The sequence below is a fragment of the Poecilia latipinna genome, unplaced genomic scaffold (genome assembly GCF_001443285.1).
Source record: "Poecilia latipinna isolate Pla-1442-1.1 unplaced genomic scaffold, P_latipinna-1.0 Scaffold132, whole genome shotgun sequence".
Taxonomy (NCBI): domain Eukaryota; kingdom Metazoa; phylum Chordata; class Actinopteri; order Cyprinodontiformes; family Poeciliidae; genus Poecilia; species Poecilia latipinna.
In genome coordinates this window covers 387982-396068 of record NW_015112748.1, presented here as the reverse complement: position 1 = coordinate 396068, position 8087 = coordinate 387982, and the positions used below count along the sequence as shown (strand labels likewise).

The window sequence follows — 8087 nt, the reverse complement described above, 5'->3', positions numbered from 1 at the left end:
TACTACTTATTCAGGGACGTAGAAAACATGACTAAAAGACGGTGTTGACAATTCTTCAATGGTGCAAAGTAAGAAAATAGTTTATGAATCTCTTTGTATATACAAAAACAACACTGCGACCGAGTTTCTTGTAATGTATGCTTCGGATGTGATCCAACATTTCCATGATGGTTTGTTGGGAGAGATCCATTTGTTGAAAATTGAACAGGAAAACATTAAAAACAAGAACAAGTAGTTTGAACAAAGCAAACCTTCTAATTTCAGAGAAAATATGAAAAAGTGCTAAACCCAGGTAAGGTGAAGCGTAGCCAAAAGCACTTTTGACAAAACTTCCACCGTGTGCTGAGAATCTCCACAGGCAGGCTCCTTTTTAATCTGTGAAACAATACACTTCCAACCATGCAGCGCAGCCCAGGAGCTTTAAAGAGAAGAACAATAGATGGCAGTGTTAGGCACCTCCAAATGTTTGGAGCTAAGCTGCACTGAACAGACAATTCAGCAGCTGGAAGAAAGTCACAGTGGGCGGCTGGTTCGACATCAAAGCACACACTCACAAAGATACAGAGGAGAGGATATATGCCTAAATGTCTGTTTTGTGCAAAGAGCGAATTGTGACTTTAATCCATTTAGGTGCGTACCTCCTCCAAAAAGGATCCTCTGAATGTAAGATGAGTAATAAAGCAAAAGGAACCACATCCATGCTTTACCTTAATCCCACACACTCGTTTTTTGTCACTAATCTGACAGATTTACACCCTTTTATTACCTGAATACACCGCCCTCCACATAATTCACCTCACCCAGGATCCTTTTGGAGCATGTTTAAGTTGTGGGAGCTATTCTTTGTGCTTTCCGAGAGCCCGTTATCTGAGACAACAGCTGAATAGACTTGGAGGGGGTTAAAAAAAAGAAGAAGAAAAAAAAAGGTGTAGCGCAATCTTCCAGTGAAGCAGAAGCAGTTTAGCGTTCAGGCCGAGACAGCTGTGAAAGTTTGGTCCTAAACAAACTTTATGGAATTGTTATTCCATCCGGATTTTAAAATACAAGCACCATAATTAGAGCATCCTTTAGAGGACATGCTGTTAAAAGTTTAGGGGGGGAAGAGAGACAAAAAATAACTTCCATTTTCACACTTTATCCTCAAGAGGAGCAGAATGAGTTAGCGGTACTTGTGCTGGTGGAAACCTTCCTACCGTTTCCATTACGCCGCCTGGGTCGTCCCGCTCTTTCGCTGTTCTTCTCTTGCAAAAACTGATTTGCTCATTTGCTCCGTTGCCAAGGATATTTATGAGTTTTTGGCTGCCGACGCACTCAAATAAACACACTCTCGCTGTTTCCACGGCGAACCGCAGCGATCAATGAGGGCTTCCAGCCTCTGACTAAATGGAGGTCCTCGTCACGTCGAGCCGCGCTGCCAGGCCGCTCATTAACGCCGCTCGCGTGGAAATGGTTACAGATCAGGATTCTTGCTTGTCGTAGTTTTACTTTTCTTGATTGACGAACTGATTTTAGGAGACTGAATGCGCCGGGCGGAGAGGTAGGTGTTTTGGCCGTGGCTCCTTCCGGCGGGAACGACGAAGAAGGTTTTCTTTTATTGTTTCACGTTCACCTCTCTAACTTCGCGGCCTCGGATGAACTCGGAGGTGCCTTTTCCGCATGTGCTTTCGAAGAGAACATCTCCCCGGTTGTGTTGAGTGGGCGGAGGTGAGTTTTCGTGAAACGGCTGAGTGAGAGGTTGCTTGTTTTCCCTCAAGTCTCCGGGGGATTTCCCCTCTCATCTCGGCACTGTAAACCAGCCGCTGATGGACGTCTCTGTTTGGCAGGTGCTCGTATATTTGGCGCCTACCGTTGCCCACAGCGATGAGGCTGCCAGGGCAGGATGCCTTCTCCAAGAGTGCAGGGGAACATTATATTTCACATTATCTCAGAACAATAGGTCATTTCCTGCTCGCTGCGGGCCAGAGAGGCTGATCAAGAGCTGCCAAGCTCCAGGAAGGGAGCAGAGAGTGCAGGAGCAGGTTGGCGTCTATAGACGGAGAACTGATGGTGCTGATGAAATGTTCTTGAGGTGCCTCCAGAGTAAAGTGTAGTCCTGGAGTGTAAATGAAGAATAAATTTGAATAAAATGTGTGTGAAATTTTCAGAAACGACCCACACATTCCAGAGGATGAGCCCTGTTGAGCGCATTGATAATATCAACGGGACAAGGATCATGGTCCTGTTTCCATTCAACGCTTCTTTCATAAAACAATTCAAACCAGGTCTCAGCCACCTAAAGTTAACCATCCAGTGTTACACCATGTGAGGTAGTGACAGTCCCAGAACGGTCAATTTATGAAAGGTTGAGTGGCGAGATTGTGTGTGAGCAGTCAGCTGAAACCCGACTGGGACGACGGGTACAACGTGATTTTTCTTGCCTTTAACACTCTACATGAATCAAGCTGGAAGAGATTGCTTGACTTTCACTAGTTGCAAAGTGGTTGTGAAGGGTCGCGTGTGGGTCTATATTAAAATACAAAAGAGGCACATTTTTTAAAAACACACATCACTGGCCGCTGATGGACTTCTGATGGGCAATCCAGTAGAAGTCCATCGCAGATTTTATTGGAAGGATTCATGGAGTTGGTTCTCAGTGAAGCTGTACATGTCACCATTGATCGGAGTCTCTGACACTGGTACCATTTGAAACCAGGTCTGTCTCAGAGTGGAACTTTTTGCTCTGAAGTACTACATAGGCGGGAAGGCGAACACATGCAGATAACAGTAAAAAAAAAAAAAAAAAAAATCAGGCACAAATCAGGTGCATTCATTGTATTGAACACATCCTCTGGAATATGAACATGTTACATGAGCACTTGGGTTATCATAGAAATTAGATGGAGGTTAAGGCTAAAAACCCATGTGTGTTTCGATGACATGCGAACAACACAGTGCCATCTAGTGCTCTGGCATGACAACTGCAGCAGATCCAAGGTATCTTGGCAGTCTCTTATAGGTGTGGAACTTTTCTCCAATCGATATCTAAAAATAGCAGCAGTTTCCAGACAGCGGTCTTGTGGAAACATAGATTTTTTCCCTGTTAGGTAAAATTATACCTGTATTAGTATCTGCTGTATGTGTTGTATGTCAAAATCAACAGCATAACAACAAATTCATGTTTTTACATATTTAATTGAGGCAGTAGAAACTTTCTTACATCATTATACATAATAAAAGTTAATATTTGTTGATTCACTGAGAAATCCACATCATTTGTCTATGGAGACAAATGCAATTTTATATTCCTAATGGGGTAAATATGCTCCTTATATGTTTTCAATGCTCCTAGTTTTAACTGAGTCATGTGATTCCAAACATACAGCAGTTATTACATTCATATTTCAGTCAATAGACACAGACTTGCCTCTCAAAGACTTTTCTTGGACTTGTGAAGAATATCTTTGTGCGAACAGATATTTCACCTGGAAGTTATTGTGCTTGCATAAAAACTGCGACCAACAACTCAGTGGGTATAATTAAGAGTTGGAGGCAGTTAACCTCCTTTGTGTTGTCCTGATCTGTGAGGTCACGGTGTTAACACTGAGCCCTAAACCTCGACTGCACCGCCTCGCTGACTCACCTCCGCCTCTGTTTATCCCAGATTGTTTAGAAGCTGCTAACTCTCTGCAGCTGCTCTTGGAAAGGCACAAGTGTGTTGGTAAATCAGAAAGATTTCAACATGCTGTTATTGCATGTAAAACAAGCCGGAGACCAGCTAAGGTCACTGGCTCGCCCTCAACCCCACCCAGATCCATCTGAGCATTAAGCCCGGGCGCCAAAACGCTGCGCAACCCCCTGGAAACACCTCCGTACCGACTGTTCCTTCTCCCCCCTTCTCAGGCCCTTTTCTTCGGGTTGCGTAACCGCTCCTGTGTTGTATTATTGAAACGTTTGGCTCTGATTAGTGCAGCAGATGAAAAAGCTAAATGCTAATGTGTGATTTCCCAGGGGGTCGCGGGGGCTTCATGGGTTGCAGGTGTTTGCGGAGGAGGAGGGCTTTTAAAGCACATCAGTGCCAATTACACCGAGCATTGTTTGTGTTTTATGTTACTCATCGGGGCAGGTAAACACTCCGGGTCTGCCTCAGAAAGGGTTTCTTAAGGTGACTTTGGATGCCAGTTGGTGCTGAAGCTCTCTTTCTCCGCCCTGCACATGGAGTGTGTGAGCTATTAAAGTCAGTCAGCCATTAAATATGAAGAAATACAGCACGTCTCTTTCACTCTGCTCTCGTGGCAGAGCATGGTATTGATTATCCTCATGGACACATATCCGCCCCCTGGTCACAGATCTGTTGTTTTCATCTGAGGATGATACCTGGGCTTTTACTTTAACAACTGAACATGGCAGACCCAATGTGAATCTGCTTTGTTTTAATACTAGAGCTTATTTTTTACAGGTCTGGCTCAAAGGGGTGTGCTGACAGCCTCCAGCTTCAAGACACTCCGTGAGAAACTGCTGCTGACTTTAAGGGTGTATGCAGACCAGTCCTGTTTAATGCACTTTAATCAAACTCTGGTTTGTTTGCCTAGAAAGTCCCATTCATTTGGGGAGGTGTGAATGCGCAACGAACTCTGATGCAGAAAAAAAAGTGAACTCTGGTCTGTCTAAAACCTCCGTCTCCGTCTCTTCCTCTCCTGATAATTTTCTACTTTTCAGAATTCAGACAATAATTCAGGGTGCCACACTGCCGGACACGTTAAAAAATATTTACTTTTCACTAACATACTGTATATAACTACACCAGTTCTGTTTCTTCTGGCGCATTGTGCTCTGTCTTCTCAAACCTCCAGTTGGTCGTGGCAGATGTCTGCTCATACTGAACCAGGTTCTGGTTCTGGTTCTGGTTCTGCTGGAGGTTTCTTCCTGTTAAGACTTTTTCCTCTTCACTGTCGCTACATGCATGCTCAGTGTGAAGGTTTGCTTTAAATCAATGACAACGCAAGTGATCATCTTCTGTTGCTACAGACTCATCCAGGAGGAGAGAATGCTGCAAGTCAATGATTTGTTGCAATCTGCTGGTTTTCCTTGGATACATGTTAACAACTAAACCTTGATGTAAACTTTGGCTTCCTACTGCTACCTTTAATGAATGCATTTAAATTTTCATATCATTTTACTAATATAGCTGAAGAAATGCTGGTATAAGACAAATACAAAAAACAGATAGTGGAAGCGGACTAGTTCAAGCAAAACATCAATATTGCAGCAAAAACCTCTGGCCAATCACACAACACAGCCCAAACTGGATCCGGTGTCGAGAAGTGGAGGAAGACGCCTCCTTGTGTACAAAATGATGCAATTTTGTTTGCACAACTACGCCAATGAGAGCTGATTTCAACCCTTCAGTTGAAGTATGGTTACACCCTTGCTCCATTTCCATCCTTCCAGGATAGGCTATTCTTCTAAAAATTTCTGCTGTGCTGAGCAGTCTGTACTGCTGAGCCTCCAGGCCTCCTTTCTCTTTCCCTTCATTTCATTTTCTTCTACAGAACATCGCCACAGATTTATCACCTAGTGCTGTTTTCAGCCCCTAAGCATGGGATAAGCATTGGATCGGTGCGGCGTGGAGTGGGGCGAGGGGGGGAGGGTCTGCTGTGAAGACACAAGGTAAGGAAAGAAGGAAGGAGAAAAATAACGGGTCTGAAAAATGTGAGTCATGTAAACGCTGGCGAGGAGAAAAAAGGGGGATGAGGATAATTGATTCTGACGACCCGAGTCGGATGGCGGTCTTCCCCAAGGGGGAGATGGTGAGTGGATCCCAGCTAGAGTCACTGTCGCGGGGTGGGGAGGAGGGACAGAGGAGCAGAGGTGGGGAGAGTATTTCTTCGTGTTTCACTTTTAAAAAACTGAACCCATTCTGTGGTCTGATTCTCCTTAAAGAAATAAGACGCATCACATCAAGACCCGCCTGCTTTCGTCTGGCCAATCGACCGTCCACAGCATCACGTCTCACATTCATGAGCTGGTGAGCTGTCAGAACCATGGTGGATACTTCTCCATTGGCCTCTTTTAATTCTGGTTGTTGGAGAAAAGAAACAAAAGGGGAAATGTTGGGCCTCCTGAAGACGAATCTCAGTTTTCCTTCCCTTGTTCTGTTCTCCACAGAACAGCTCCCCTCCTCTTATTAGACCCCGCCCATGGCTCCTTGGAGCCAGACTAAATAAATTAATTACACATTCAGATGCCTGCTCACTTGCTGACCTTGTTAGCTTTTCTTGCGCTACAGCAAACAGAAACCTCCTTCTTTGAGTGTGTGTGTGTGCGTGTGTGTGTTTGAAGGATCTGTTCATCCTCCAGCAGGTCTGATTCGTTTAACCTTACGTGTAAGAGTGATCAGTAAATGTAGGTTACGGCTCAGGCAGACGCAGCTCCCCAAAGGCAAAGAGTGGGATGAGCATCCGGTCGTTTCACCACTTTCCCTGGAGCTAAAATGACTACAGAAAGATGCTCTCTGTCTTGTTTGAATTCTATTGGATACTATTGGACACACACACACACACAAAGGCAGACATAGTAGCTGCTATGAGACTGAGGAATGAAGACGAGGCAACGATTAGCGGGAAAAAGCTTGAGACAGGAGAGACAACCCACTGTAGGTATTAATCAGCCATAGAGGAGCATGGAAGGTAATCCGACAGATACGAGGCTTTATGCACAGCACTTCCGGAACTTGAGACGGTGAGTTATACGAGTAGAGAGGAGAGGACAGGAGCAGATGGCAGGCCTCCCCCTGGGGCGGACGGCGCCCAGCCCGCGGAACGCTGGGAGCTCTTGACCATCTGGACCAAAAGGCAACGAGCAGCAACCCTGTAGCGGATTTCCCAGTGAAGCATCATGGAAAAAGGAGGTCTCACTTCGAGCAATGTCACCGACAGACATTCCATCAGCTCCGTGTGAGAATAAACTGCCCCATTTATTGAGTTGAGTGACCTGCAAACAAAGCGGATCTGATGTTCCGGTTGTGTAGAAATCAAAGCAATGTCAAATGTTTACATCTGTCGAAGCTTTCAGTCATTGACGAGGAATGTTTAGGTGCTACAGTGAGGTATAGTTTTCAAAATCCCATGTGACTGGGCGCATTAAGACCAGGCTGTCAGGTTGTCCAGGGACGTAGCATGTAGGTGTGAAGTGGAAAGTTCACTATGAAAGTGGATATCTTTATGAATCATGGTTAACTTTAAAGGATGACCTACAAAGACCTCAACTTTTAGAACCACAAGCACATAAATACAAAGATTTTTTCCACTAGCACTCATCAGCGCAGCCCAGCTCAGCTCAACTATACAGTTTGGGAGGCTCTTCATTGCCACTGAACAACGGCTCTAATGGGTGGGGTCATCATACAGTCAGGTGGCCCCAGAGTTCAGATAGATGTATGATGTAGTCGGTACGTTACACAAACACTATGCAACAATTGAGAATGTAAGCTGTACTAAAAATTACATGGAAGAAAAATAAAAAATGCTGCAAATTAGATTATTGCAAGCAGAGATCTCAAACCACATGCCTTGAGGGCCGGTGTCCTGCAACTTTTAGATGTCTCTCTGCTTCAGCTCACTTGCCTCCAAAATTAGCTCATTAGCAGAGCTTTGTAGAACTTGATTGCATGCTAGTGAGGCAATTTAGCTGTTGAATTCAAATGTGTAGGACAAGAGAAATCTAAAACTTGCAGGACTGAAGCCCTTGAAGTTTGAGACCACCATTGTAAGGGAAGTTGCTCTTGTGATGGAACCAATGAATCCAACCCCTAGCTAATCAGTGACCGACAGTCTTCTGACGTAGCAGTTTATCCCCGACTCCATACACTTGGAACTCCAGAAAAGTAAGATCTAAAAAAGGAGTTACGATTGAGTGACAGCTCTAGTGAGTGGGGTCGTCTTTTGCGATGGTTAGTTTTTACAAATACCAGTCAGGAGGGAGTTGCTGTTGTGACGCAACCAATGACTTCACCCTCTTGCCAATCAGTGACCGATAGTCTTTTAACATCAGATTTTCAGTCTAACTCCACACACTTAGAATTCCAGCAAAGTAGGTTCTGAAAGAGGGAC

At 44.7% G+C, this 8087-nt stretch overlaps 1 long non-coding RNA gene across 1 annotated transcript in view; it reads left to right on the top strand.

The window, feature by feature from the left end:
- Positions 1 to 5274: 5274 nt before the first annotated feature.
- The window catches only part of LOC106945178 (uncharacterized), a 60581-nt gene continuing 57768 nt past the window's right edge, over positions 5275 to 8087 (top strand). The window contains exon 1 of the long non-coding RNA XR_001424499.1: positions 5275 to 5646. This is a non-coding gene — a long non-coding RNA (uncharacterized LOC106945178). The remainder of the gene's footprint in view (positions 5647 to 8087) is intronic.